Genomic DNA, 14,613 nt, shown 5'->3' with positions numbered 1-14,613 from the left:
GCATATATACGGGTCTTGTTTTTGTATTCATTCAGCCAGTCTGTGTCTTTTGGTGGGAACATTTAATCCATTTACATTTAAGTTAATTATCGATATGTATGTTCCTATTACCATTTTCTTAATTGTTTTGGGTTTGTTATTGTAGGTCTTTTCCTTCCCTTGTGTTTCCTGCCTAGAGAAGTTCCTTTAGCGTTTGTTGTAAAGCTGGTTTGGTGATGCTGAATTCTCTTAGCTTTTGCTTGTCTGTAAAAGTTTTAATTACTCTGTCAAATCTGAATGAGATCCTTGCTGAGTATAGTAATCTTGGTTGTGGGTTTTTCCCCTTCATCTCTTTAATTATGTCCTGCCACTCCCTTCTGGCTTGCAGAGTTTCTGCTGAAAGATCCGCTGTTAACCTTATGGGGATTCCCTTGTGTGTTATTTGTTGTTTTTCCCTTGCTGCTTTTAATATGTTTTCTTTGTAGTTAATTTTTGTTAGTTTGATTAATATGTATCTTGGCGTGTTTCTCCTTGGATTTATGCTGTATGGGACTCTATGCTTCCTGGACTTGATTGACTATTTCCTTTCCCATATTAGGGAAGTTTTCAACTATAATCTCTTAAAATATTTTCTCAGTCCCTTTCTTTTTCTCTTCTTCTTCTGGCATCCCTATAATTCGAATGTTGGTGGGTTTAATGTTGTCCCAGAGGTCTCTGAGACTGTCCTCAATTCTTTCCAGTCTTTTTTCGTTATTCTGCTCTACAGTAGTTATTTCCAATATTTTATCTTCCAGGTCCCTTATCTGTTCTTCTGCCTCAGTTATTCTGCTATTGATTCCTTCTAGAGAATTTTAATTTCATTTATTGTGTTATTCATCATTGCTTGTTTGCTCTTTAGTTCTTCTAGGTCCTTGTTAAACGTTTCTTGTATTTTCTCCATTCTATTTGCAAGATTTTGGATCATGTTTACTATTATTACTCTGAATTCTTTTTCAAGTAGACTGCCTATTTCTTCTTCATTTGTTTGGTCTGGTGGGCTTTTACCTTGCTCCTTCATCTGCTGTGTTTTTCTCTGTCTTCTCACTTTGCCGACCTTACTGTATTTGGGGTCTTCCTTTTGCAGGCTGCAGGTTCGTAGTTCCTGTTGTTTTTGGTGTCTGCTCCCAGTGGCTAAGGTTGGTTCAGTGGGTTGTGTAGGCTTCCTGGTGGAGGGGACTGGTGCCTGTGTTCTGGTGAATGAGGCTGAATCTTGTTTTTCTGGTGGGCAGGACCATGTCCGGTGGTGTGCTTTGGGGTTTCTGTGACCTTATTATGATTTTAGGCAGCCTCTCTGCTAATGGATGGGGTTGTGTTGCTGTCCTGCTAGTTGTTTGGCATAGAGTGTCCAGCACTGGTCATTGAGTGGAGCTGGGTCTTAGCGTTGAGATGGAGATCTCTGGGAGAGCTTTTGCTGTTTGATATTACGTGGAGCCGGGAGGTCTCTGGCGGACCAATGTCCCTGAACTGAGCTCTCCCAGCTCAGAGGCACAGGCCTGACACCTGGCTGGAGCACCAAGACACTGTCAGCCACTTGGCTGAGAAGAAAAGGGAGAGGGAGAGAGAGAGAGAGAGAGAGAAGAAAGAGAGAGAGAGGGAGAGAAAAAGAAGAAGGAGGTAAGGAGGGAGGGAAGGAAGGAAGGAGGGAGGGAGGGAGGGAAGGAAGGAAGGAAGAAGAGAGCAACCAAACCACAAAAAAATCCAAAAGGGAGAAAGAAAAAATATATATATCTATATATTAAAAGGGAAGAGCAACCAAATCAATAAACACATCTACCAATTATAATAAACTCTAAATACTAAACTAAGATAAACATAAAAACAGCAACAAATTAGGTGCAGAAAGCAAACCCTAAGCCTGCAGTTGCTCCCAAAGTCCACTGCCTCAATTTTGGGATGATTCATTGTCTATTCAGTTATTCCACAGATGCAGGGTACATCAAGTTGATTGTGGAGGTTTAGTCCACTGCTTCTGGGGCTACTGAGAGAAATTTTCCTTTTTCTTCTGTGTTTGCACAGCTCCTGGGGTTCAGCTTTGGATTTAGCTCCGCCTGTGCGTGTAGGTCGCCTAAGGGCGTCTGTTCCTGTCCAGACAGGTCGGGGTTAAAGTAGCAGCTGATTAGGGGGCTCTGGCTCACTCAGGCCAGGGGGAGGGTGGGGTACGCATGCTGGGCGAACTTGCGGCGACAGAGGCCAGCGTGACGTTGCACCAGCCTGAGGCGTGCCGTGTGTTCTCCTGGGAAAGTTGTCCCTGGATCACGGGACCCTGGCAGTGGCGGGCTTCACAGGCTCCTGGGAGGGGAGGTGTGGATAGTGACCTGTGCTTGCACACAGGCTTCTTGGTGGCGGCAGCTGCAGCCTTAGCATCCCATATCTGTCTCTGGTGTCCGCGCTGATAGCCGCGGCTCGCTCCCATCTCTGGAGCTTGTTTAGGTGGTGCTCTGAATCCACTCTCCTCGCGCACCCGGAAACAATGGTCTCTTGCCTCTTCGGCAGTTCCAGACTTTTTCCCGGACTCCCTCCCGGCTAGCTGTGGCGCACTAGCCCCCTTCAGGCTGTGTTCACGCAGCCAACCCCCGTCCTCTCCGTGGGATCCGACCTCCGAAGCCCGAGCCTCAGCTCCCAGCCCCCGCCCGCCCCGGCGGGTGAGCAGACAAGCCTCTCGGGCTGATGAGTGTTGGTCGGCACCGATCCTCCGTGCGGGAATCTCTCCGCTTTGCCCTCCGCACCCTGTTACTGCGCTCTCCTCTGTGGCTCCGAAGCTTTCCCCCTCCACCACCCGCAGTCTCCGCCCGCGAAGGGGCTTCTAGTGTGTGGAAACCTTTCCTCCTTCACAGCTCCCTCCCACTGGTGCAGGTCCCGTCCCTATTCTTTTGTCTCTGTTTTTTCTTTTTTCTTTTTCCCTACCCAGGTACACGGGAAGTTTCTTGCCTTTTGGGAAGTCTGAGGTCTTCTGCCAGCATTCAGTAGGTGTTCTGTAGGAGCTGTTCCACATGTAGATGTATTTCTTATGTATTTGTTGGGAGGAATGTGATCTCCACATCTTAACTCCTCCATCTTGAAGATCTCCTGTGGGGGAGTTTTCAACGTTGGCAATATTGACTTATTGAGCTGAATAATTTCTCTTTATGAGGAGCTCTCCTGCACATGGTAGGATGATTAGCAATAAGGGGCCTGTACCTATGAAAGGCCACTAGCACCCCCTCAGTTGTGACAATCAAAAATGTTTGTGAATGTTGTCAAATGTTCCTTGGAGGGCAGAATTGCCCTGGGTGGAGAGCTACTGCTGTAAATGTTAACTGTGTCTTTTTTTCTTTTTATAAATTTGTTTATTTATTTTTGGCCGCATTGGGTCTTTGGTGCTGCGCGCAGGCTTTTCTCTAGTTGTGGCGAGCAGAGGCTACTCTTTGTTGCAGTGTGCGGGCTTCTCATTGGGGTGGCTTCTCGTTGCAGAGCATGGGCTCTAGATGCACAGGTTTCAGCAGTTGTGGCACACGGGCTCAGTAGTTGTGGCTCAAGGGCTCTAGAGCACAGGCTCAGTAGTTGTGGCACACGGGCTTAGTTGCTCCACAGCATGTGGGATCTTCCCAGACTACGGATCGAACCTGTGTCCCCTGCATTGGCAGGTGGATTCTTAACCACTGTGCCACCAGGGTAATTCCCCTGTGTTTTCTTTTGGTACATAAAATAATAGATGGCTGACTTAATTGATTGATTCTTAGAGTCACTAAAATATGGTTCTTAAAATCCCCTTGTGTGTCCTAATTTTCTTGTGCTTTAGTATTTTTTTTTTTCTGCTCACTGTTACCCCTGTACTTCAAATACCCTCCTAATTCTCCACATGCCCAAAGCCTAGGTATAGTTTAAGGCCAAGCTAAAATCTCTATCCCTCCTTTTCTGGTGCTTTCAGCAAAAGTAATATCATGAATCATCAGTTCTTTGAGAGCAGGGACCATATCTGTCTTGGTCACTGCTACACTGGCACCCAATAAATATTTCTTTAATGAATGAATAAATTCCCGTAGCACTTTATTCCTCACTTATGGTACCTTGTGAAACAACTCTTTGTGTAACATGACTTATTTCTTCTACAAAATTGCAAGAGCCTTTAGAGCAAGAATCTTGTCGTTCGTCTTTGTAACTCTTTAGTGTGGAGCACTTGGCACTTAGTAGACATCATAAAGTTGTAAGTACTAAAAAAATGTTGTTTTCTGAATACTATGCTTCAAAAAATGTTACCACTGATTTTCAAAGTTATGCTAAGCAATATTGGGGTACCCTCAGGACATACCTGTTAATTAACATCATTTTCTTCTCCATACTGTATTCATGAAAATTTAAGTCCCCAGCATTAGTTTGGAATTTCCTTCATTCTGTTCTCATTTATCTGCTGAGCATGTGCCCAAGAGACAGATCTGGTTTTGAATACTATCTTCCTATCACATGATCTTGGGCAATTAATCTGCAAGTCTGTAATTGCATCATCTATAAAATAGAGAAAATAAGAATCCTATCTAAAAAGGTTGTTATAGGGAATAAGGTTGTATAAAGCATTTAATCATATAGTAAGTGCTCAAAAAATATAATTATTCCTTCTTTCAGTGTCCCATCTGGTAGAATACCTGGAATTAAGGTTTGGTGTGCCAGTAATCATTTATTTTACTCTTGAATCTGCAGTTTGGTTAGTGCATGGTGGAGACAGCTCATCTCCATTCCATGCAGCATCAGCTGGGGCTGTTGGCTTGGTGGTTAACCGGGGGTGTCGGCCTGGAGCCTCAGTTCCTTTGTACAGAGGTTTCTACCCGGAGCTACTAGGGCATCATCACACCACAGCAGCTGCAGTCTAAAAGACAGGAAGTGGAAGCTGCAAACTCAACCTGGGTCTGAAAACTGGCAGTTTTTATGGAAAACTTTCATGGAGCCCCCCTAGATTCAAAGGGAGAGGATATAGAGGATTGTGAAAGAATTAGGGGCCATCTTTAATATGTAGCAGGGCAGGGTCTGGATTTTTTTACCCCCTAAATCACATCAGTTAAGGCATTGTCTTTATTTATTTATTTTTAATTTTTGGCCTCGCAGTGTGGCATGTGGGATCTTAGTTCCCCGACCAGGGATCAAACCCGTGCTCCCTGCATTGGAAGCACGGAGTCTTAACCACTAGATCTCCAGGGAAGTCCCGGCATTGCCTTTAAAAAATTCTTCAGAAGGGCTTCCCTGGTGGCGCAGTGGTTGAGAGTCTGCTTGCCGATGCAGGGGACATGGGTTCGTGCCCCGGTCCAGGAAGATCCCACGTGTGCCACGGAGCGGCTGGGCCCGTGAGCCATGGCCGCTGGGCCTGTGCATCCGGAGCCTGTGCTCTGCAACGGGAGAGGCCACAACAGTGAGAGGCCCGCATACCACACACACAAAAAAAAATCTTCAGGAATGTAGAATTTAAGTTCAACTAGCTGGTGTAGTTTCAGATGATACTACTATTTTTTTTAGGTAGATATTAATTCAGTACTCAGTCTCTAAAAGGCGGAATACTTATAAAATTGGATAAACAGCTACCCACTCAACTCCTTATTATCTGTAAAAAGCTTATTTGAATGGTTACATATCTTCAGTGAAGATTGCTTTTATGTATTTGCTGTCATTGCGTATTCTTCTTAATTAAGTTCTTTGTTGATGTTGCAGTTTCTGTTTATTCTTACATCTTAGATGCAATCTGAGGGATTAGGAAAGGTTAAAAACAAAGCAGTTACTTCCCAGATTCCAGAGAAAGTGTAAGTCAAATAGACAGTTAATTAAAGGGGGAGCACAGAATGCCATTTACAGTATAGTTGATGGTGCCAATCTCCAGCATGAAGTCAAAAGTGGAGAGAAGTTGGGCTTCCCTGGTGGTGCAGTGGATAAGAATCTGCCTGCCAATGCAGGGGACACAGGTTTGATCCCTGGTCCAGGAAGATCCCACATGCCACGGAGCAACTAAGCCTGTGTGCCACAACTACTGGGCCTGTGCTCTAGAGCCTGCGAGCCACAACTACTGACGCCCGCGCACCTGCAGCCCATACTCCGCAACAAGAGAAGCCACTACAGTGAGAAGCCCGCGCACCGCAACAAAGAGGAGCCCCTGCTCGCCTTAATTAGAGAAAGCCTGCGTGCAGCAATGAAGACCCAACACAGCCAAAAATAAAAATAAATAAATAAATAATTAATTTTTTTAAAAAAAAGTGGAGAGAAGTTTAGTAAGGAAAAAAGTATGTTCACTGAGGGAGACATTGTTTTATTTAATCTTCAGATCATTTCCTTTATTTAGTTTGAAGTGCATTTTGGTTATTCAGCAAATATTGAATACTTACTATATCAGGCAGTAAAGATACAGAATAGGTTCATCCTTAAAATGTGTTGTATGCTCAAACTAAATAGAAGAAAAAAACAAATTCTTAAATATAGAGAACTTTTTTTTTCCTGATACTTTTAAATTAAGAAATATTAACAGTTGTATTATTGGGTATGCTTGTGATTACCCAGCAGGGTCATAAGAAATAACATACTTTATCCAAGTATAAATATCCTCTGCTTGTCATGGGGGACCTTGAAAGAGCTTCTAATGATGAATCTGCAACACATTTGGCAATTAGGTTAAGGTAGTTTAATGACATTTGTGGGGGAAGATGAATTAGCCAGGCCCTTAATGTCAAAAAATATGAAATTGCAGGCTTCCCTGGTGGCGCAGTGGTTGAGAGTCCGCCTGCCGATGCAGGGGAGGCGGGTTCGTGCCCCGGTCCGGGAGGATCCCACGTGCCGCGGAGCGGCTGGGCCCGTGAGCCACGGGAGGACCCCGCGTGCCGCGGAGCGGCTGGGCCCGGGAGCCATGGCCGCTGAGCCTGCGCGTCCGGAGCCTGTGCTCCGCAACGGGAGAGACCACAACAGTGAGAGGCCCGCGTACCGCAAAAAAAAATAAAAATAAAAAAATGAAGTTTCTATGACTCAGCCCACTTAGGGCGAGCTACAGAGGCTGCAGCAAGAAGTGAAATATACTAGGAGGCCAGCTCATTTCGCACAGTGGGAACCACACCATTCACAGAGACTCTGCACCTTGCCCAGCACCTCCTGGACAAAGGCCTCTGGCTACAAGGAGGATTTAATGGCAGTGAGTAAATGTGTCAGCACTGAGCCTCCCTCCTAGTGGAAAAAGAGCATATCCAAAGAGCATATCCTGTTAACACTAGGTCAGTATCACCGACTTGTCAAAAATATGCTGTGAATTATGAGCCAAAATTTTATTTATGGTGGAGTTAGACACATTAGGAGATTAGATGATTTATTAGCTGGAAAAGTTGAGAAGGTTCTCTGGACTCGTTTTTTAGGTGGAATCTAAGTGATCTGGATCACTGCCCACTAGTGAAATTGCTGGGTATGGTAGACAAAGAAAATGTTCCTTCTAATGATTTTTATGAGCCCTGTAGCTCCTGTTCCCAGCCGAGTGCTCTTTTTCCTTTTTTTTTATTGTTGCTGAGCAAAGAATTTATAAAAAGCTTTTTCTTCCTTTTTTTTTTTTTTTATTAAAAGCCCTGCTCAATTGAAATGGAAGTTCATTAAGTACTGTTCATTTCTCTTCCTGTGGTAATAACCCTGTCCCCCTCCGCTCTATTCAGCAGTGCCTGGCAGCACTGACCAACATTTTAAGTCTGAACAGACTATTACATAGATATAGATATGCAGTCTCCAACATCAAGAGGGAGTTCAGTGCCACATGGGCAGAATGTGATCACTCAGGCTAGATGTCGACCGTAAATTTCAAATTAGCCCCTCACCTTAGAGGAGCAAATGCCCTGGACAATTAAATCAGCAGTCGGGAACTGCTGTGCCAAGCAGCCTGCCTGCATTCTCCCTCTTAATTTTCATGGCACCCCTGAGAGGCAGCTGCTATTGCTGTGCCCATTTTAGAGATGAAGAGACAAAGGCCCAGAGGCACTTAGGAACTTTGCCAAGAATACACAGCTAGTAAGAGGTGGGACTGGAATCCGAGTCCAGTTTGGCTTGACTCCGAAGCCCATGTGCTTTACCTTTACTGCACTAATTGTAGACAGTGCAGGAATCATGGTAGAATTAAGGGGGCTTGCGTGGCTCTCGGCTCCTTTTTTGACAGCCGTGCCCTTGGGTTATAATTTGGGAGCTAGGTTTATGGCAGGATGCAGTGTCACTTGGCGTGAGCAAGGAGTCCCTAATGTCCTCCCTTCTTCTCCGGAAGCCTGTGATGTCCATCTGACCACTCATAGCGAAAGTTCAGTCATAGAGTTTAGCAGTGTGAGCTTCTCTGACTTAGAGTGTGGCTGGAGGAAACTTTGTTGAGATTTTATTTGAAACACTGCTGGGTAAGAGCTTTCAAGGAGAACATCTAGAGCAAGGTTCAGAAAACAGCTCATGAAAGTGAAGCAGCAGATCTTGGGGAGAGAAATGGAGAAATTACTCGGTATAAGACAGATGAGAATAAGAAGCCTGCATTTATTGAAAGAAGTAGAGAGGCAATGAAAAAAATTAAGGTTAAAAAGAGAGAGAACTGAAATAAAAAGAGGTAACTTGCATTTGAAAGGGAATTGAGTGCTCAGAAGAATTTTTGAAAATTGCTTTCCAGTATTCCCAAGTGTGGACTGGGTTATTGGTTCAAACCATGCTTTGATGCCAGATTCCAAAATTAAATTTTGCACAGAGCGTTGTCTAATAGAACCCACAGAACTGTAGTCACCAACCTAAGACTGGGTCTTTAAGGTTGTCACGTAACTCTCTGTTCTTTCACCTGCTCTAATCAAATGGTGAAAAGGTTTAACTCTTGGAGATTTCTACCTCCTCATGACTATAATATTCATAGCAGACTTGTGAGTTCCATGAACATAGATATACCTATATTCAAAAAATAAGTGCATTCCAAAGCCAACTATCGATCTTTTCCATTTATCTACTCTTGCTTTTGCTGTTTCCTTCTATGAATGTGGATAACCAAGAGCTGACTGTAGAAACTGTTTACATTTTGGCTTCCATGCCTCTGGAGTAGGATGAAAATATCTAATAATATTTTTCCTCTGGTGGTGAGATGTCAGACTACATTTGCACAGTCTGCATCTCCCAGGCTGGCCTGGAATGTTGGATAGCAGTGTTGCAGAAAGAGCGGCGTGTACACACAGAAATTCAGCCTTCCCTAATTGACCCCCCTCGGATCTGATGTATGCTTTGTTCCTCAGCTTCTTGGTACTTAGATATTCAATTTGCATTCTGTTCCACTGCATTTTGTACTCACTTATATACTGCATTTTTGTTGGGCTTTTTTTCCCCTCGTAAACAGATTTTTTTTTTAATCCTATCTGTGAAAATAAATAAATTAATAATAAATACTGCCATGTTTGTTTTGCTTTAAAATTGTAAAGGATAAACTATAAGATACTTCTATGTATTTAGTTTTCCAAATACAATTAAAATTAAAGCTGACTTGCTAAAACTGAATTTACACTAAATTTTTTCCGTTGTACAACTTTTGAAGAAAAGACACTAACCTTATGTGCTGTGTAACTTCATCTGCCCTGTGAGCCCTCGTACAGGCCCTGCTCTGATTTCTTTTTAGACCTCTGTGCTGGAGGAGATGCTCTGCCCCTTTGTCCCTCAGGACACAGTATTGATGGCTTCACTTCTAAAGGCAGCTATCAGAAACCAAAATCATAGACATGTGGATTTTCTCAGAAGCCTTTAATGAAATTTGGGTTTTACCTCTCGTACCAAAATAAGCAAGGGAAAGAATAGAAATCAGCCCAACAGTACTTTAAAATTGATTTTTGTATTTATCTTCTCATGCAAATGCCAGAGAAAGTGCCTGCTTCCTGGGTTTCTTTAGTTGTTTTTTGCCTGAGGTATCTTCATGTCAATATTTGACCCACAGCACTTTCGACTGCATAAAGAACTCTAAACATAAGCATTGGTGATAGAAATGCTGACACAACCCAACTGTCACCCCTGGAATATGTCATTGAATGTCTGCACACATGCCAGGATCCCATACTTGGGGTAAGTGAAGAATAAGGCTACTGTTCAGTTTCCAGCGTCTAACGGGGAGAGTACGGAGGGTCGTGCCCTCTGTTTCTCGTCTCCCACCCTTTCATCATCTCCCCACACATACCGTGCCCTGGGGAATGGTCACATCTTAATTATCTTTTCTTCCAAGGCCAGTTAGACCTTCAGAGGGTACAGTGTGTGTTGCCATCACTCATGCTGTCATGAGTCTCTGTCCTGTGATCAAGTGTTTTCAAGTCGGTAGAGAAAGGAGGACTGACAGTGTTGGGCCAACATAACATGAAGAGTCTGTTTACCATCAAATGCGAGCTTGGATCTTGTTTCATCAGGGGAGGAATATGTTTTTCACAGCAGTCTGGTGAATTAAGAACAATATACAGAATCACGCAGTGAGTCTGTTATATTTGACTCTGTTAATGGGATTTACGTAGGAAACATCAGTTTCCTCTACAGACATAATTGAATACATATTTACCGTGATATGAAAACTGCAAGCATATGTAGGGTGTGTGTGATGTTAAATTTTAAGAAACGTAATGAAGAGGAAAATCAGAGAAAACCTGAAAATATGCAAATAATGAAATTATTAATTTAAAATTTTTGCTCAAGATATATGTGAAGCAGCTATGCCCTCCATATTACTCTGTGGAAATACAACAACAAATAGATGATTTTAATGTGTTGCCATCTTCCTTTTTGGATTAATTTTTTAATAGAGCCGTAATGCCTGAAGGGCGGCTCCTAGGGTCTGGCGTGTGGTTCAGGAATGTTCCGTCGGTTACAGCTTCTTCCCTCAGGGCTCCGAGTGGTGTCTGGTGTCAGTAGGTCTGAGGGCCTCTTGTATTTCTTAATATCAAGGGAGTAGGGTGTTTTCCCCCAAAGCCTGGCTGACGGTTACTCCTGGGGAAAGAAGAACAGTCGGGCTAAACTGACCAGAAATATCTGGAGGCACGAACACCTCGTTAGTGGAGGTCAGCAGGTCAGGCGGTAACTGCTCAGAGCATCATTCTTGGGCAGCGGTGGGATTACTATGGTATAAATTGGCTTCGGGGGACAAATCGATCAACCAAAAGAGGTTTAACGATTTTTAGTGTTCAGTTACAATAAGGGTTCCGACTTTCTGGATTCAACGAGGAGATGCGTGGCAGTCGACTCTGCTTAATTCTAGGCTGTGCGTCCCCCATCCAACCCCCAACACCACCATTTTTTGTTCCCAAGGCTGCCTTAGCCTAAAACAGCTTTTGGTCTTTGCTGTCTGGGAGTTAGAAATCCACAATGGCAGTGAACGTTTCTCTTTCTCCTAGTGAGCCCATCGGCTTTGTCCTCTCCTATGCTTGGCCTCTTTTTCACTCTTGCACCAGTGACACCTCGGGACCCTCGCAGCCTCGGGGCGCCTGGGTGAGATTCCTCCCAGACCATCCGTGAGCTGCGGGTCCAAGTCCAGCGTCCCAGCCTGCCTCGTCTTGCTTTCTCCTGGAATACCACCCACCTGCCTGCCCACAGAGGGAGAAAATGAGACTAATGAGAAAGCAATGGGAACCAGTGGGGAGAAATGCACTGAATGCCCTGGACTCCTTGGAGAGAGGTGTTTGTTCCGGGCATTATTCATATTTTTGCGAGGAAGAGCAACATTGATTTTTTTTTTCATCCAAGAGCCCTTCCGCCTTTGCACGGAGTCACCAGAGCACTGAACCTTCCTCTTTTGTAAATGGGTGAAGTGCCTCACCCATGGCCTAATAGCACAGGCTTTGAAGCTAAATTTTTTATTTCCAGCTCCAGGCATGAATTGTTGCTTCATTTTGCAGGTGACTGGGAGATCTTCTATTCACTGGACTCTGTCTTGGGTAATACTGCATTATTTTAAATTTTCTGTCTGGGGCTTGGTGTATGAGTTCGCCAGTGTCAAGCACATGCTCCATTACGCATAGAATGCTCTGCACGGGCTCCAGGCTGCAAACCTACCACGCTGCTGTGTTGAAAATTTTCCTTTGCAGCCCAGCCAATCAGGTGTCCGACGAAACCTTGAAGCCAATTATTGTGTTTCACAGAGCCAGGTGCAGAGCTGCCAGGTAGCACCTGCAAGTGAGTTGCATTGCTCTAATGGGATCTGCACACGTTTGGCTCTATATGAAGATGTTTTCACTTGACATGAAGTCATCTTTGGTCTTGCTCTCCAACCACTCCACTAAGCAGACACACCCACACGTTACCAATTTGATGCGCTTTCAGAGGAGGATGGTACCTAGTCTTTCTCTTCCTGCTGCTAATATTCATGCTGATGCCCCTTGGGAAACTGTATTCTCCCATCCAAAGTGCTTTCAGAGGGGAGAGGACCACAAATCTTCATTATTATCTTCGTTATTATCAGGGCATTTTCTGATAACACTGCATGTCTAACTTAAATAGGCCCATAAAGATTTATTTGAGAATTTTGTGCTTTCTTTTTCAAAAATATGTTTGAAGATGGCAATTTTTCTCAAAGAAAGAACACACCTGAGTTCCTGTAATTTGGGGACTGAAGACATGGGCTCTGGTCCTATAGCTCTGCAGCTAATGAGCTGTGTGCCTGGGCAAGACACAGCCTTTTCTGAGCCACTTGGATTCACTGTTCTCTAAGGAGCATGGAATCTATAGAAGCAGCACATAGACCTAAGTGTAAATCCCTGATCCACTTTCTATTAGCAGAGTGACCTGGTCAAAGTTTTGTAGCCTCTCTTCTGGTCTCCTGACCCATAAAATGCGTATAATAATATGTACCTCAGAGGGTCATTTGGGGAGTTTAATGATTTCATAGATACAGATATACCAGATTAGTGCCTGTACACGGTAGCTTTTCCAAAAATGTTCGTTTTTACTTGCCTATCTCTTTGGCTTTGCTGGTTTTTTATTTCAAGTACTATACAGATATTACAACAAGTGGATTTTTTAAAATAATGAATACCAATACAGTTGACCGCTGAACAACGGGGGTCAGGGACACCAACCCGCATCCACCACCCCACCCCCCAGTGGAAAATCCTCATATAACTTTATAGTCAGCTTTATACAACTTATAAAGTTGTATAAAGATTTAAATTCTGGCTCATGTACTTACTTGCTTTGTGGCTTTGGACAAGTTATATAGCCTCTGTGACTCCTCAGTTTCCTCATCTGTAAAATGGGGATCATTTCACTTACTTCACACAATTGCGGTGAGGATGAAATAAAGTGATGCGTGTGAAACATCAGGCATGGTGCCGGGTGCATAACTCCACAACCGTGCACATAACCGATTTCTTTTCACTAAGCCAGTGATTCTCCTCTTTGGCTGTTTCTTGGAATCACCTCTGTAGCTTTTACAACTCCTAATGTCCAGGCAGCACCCCAGACCATCAGACTTTCTGGAGTGGGAGCCAGGCAACACTTTTTTAAAGCCCCTCTGGTATTTCCATGTCCAGCCAATGCTGAGCATCCCTGCGCTAGATGCACCCTGTGTGTCTCAGCCTGTCTACACGGGCTCAGCAGGAGCACAGCTCAGGAAGGCGGCAGGACTGAGATCCGAAGGGTGATGTGGGTGGGACTTTGGGAGCTGCTGGCAGGGCCGTCCCCACGGCCTGACTGAGGTTAATCACCCTGGGGCCTCTCCTTTTCCCACAGCATTTTTATCTAAGTGAAGCCAGCTTAAAATGGAATTCTGGGGGAGCCTAGAGAGGAATCATGTGCGGAGCAGGCAGCTTACGGAGAGACAGTAAGCAGGAGGGGGAAGAGAGAGCAAAAGGAGATGGTGAGAGCAAGGTTACACCCTCAGGTCCTGACCGAGAAGGCACTCTGACCTTCAGGACAAGATAGCCAGAGTTATCTCTTGCTCCTCCAGGAGTCAAATCATCAGTGGGAAGGGCAGTGTGGTCTGTCCCAGAACCAGCAGCAACAGTGTCACTGGAGAGCTAGTTTAGAAGCGCACACTCTCACACTCCCCCCACAAATCTTCTGAATTAGAATCACTAGGGGCGGGGCATAGGACTATGCATTTTAACAAGGTTCCCAAGTGATTACATGCTCATTAAGGATTGAGAAGCGCTGCTAAAGTGAAAACAGAACAAGCTTTAGAGGCAAACGGTGCTTCTGAAAGAGTTCTAGCTCTTTCACTTACTCTGTGATCTTTGAAAATTTACTTAACTTCTCTGAACTCCAGTTTCCTCACTGTAAATTGGGAATGAAAGAATTTACCTTAATCATAGACTGCCAAGGGAATTGTGGATGGAATACAGGGGGTCCATGGACTTGGATAGGAAAAAAAAGTCATTTTTATTTTCACTAATCTCTAACTGAAATCTAGCATGCCCTTCAATTATGAACATAGGCAAGAAATCACAGTAGTGTTAGTAGCCCATAACTGTCAGCAGTAGAAATCACAGATATTTTCATATCACATTACAGTTCTCTGCAATTACAGATATTTACAATATCTCTACATATCATTTGTGTTCCTCTACTTAAAAATTATCGTTTTTAGACTTGCCAGATCTCAATACTTAATGTATTAATAATGAGGCACATATATTACTCTATCATAAA

Source organism: Physeter macrocephalus, chromosome 13 (assembly GCF_002837175.3).
Source record: "Physeter macrocephalus isolate SW-GA chromosome 13, ASM283717v5, whole genome shotgun sequence".
Classification (NCBI taxonomy): Eukaryota; Metazoa; Chordata; class Mammalia; order Artiodactyla; family Physeteridae; genus Physeter; species Physeter macrocephalus.
This window is presented reverse-complemented; position numbering follows the sequence as displayed.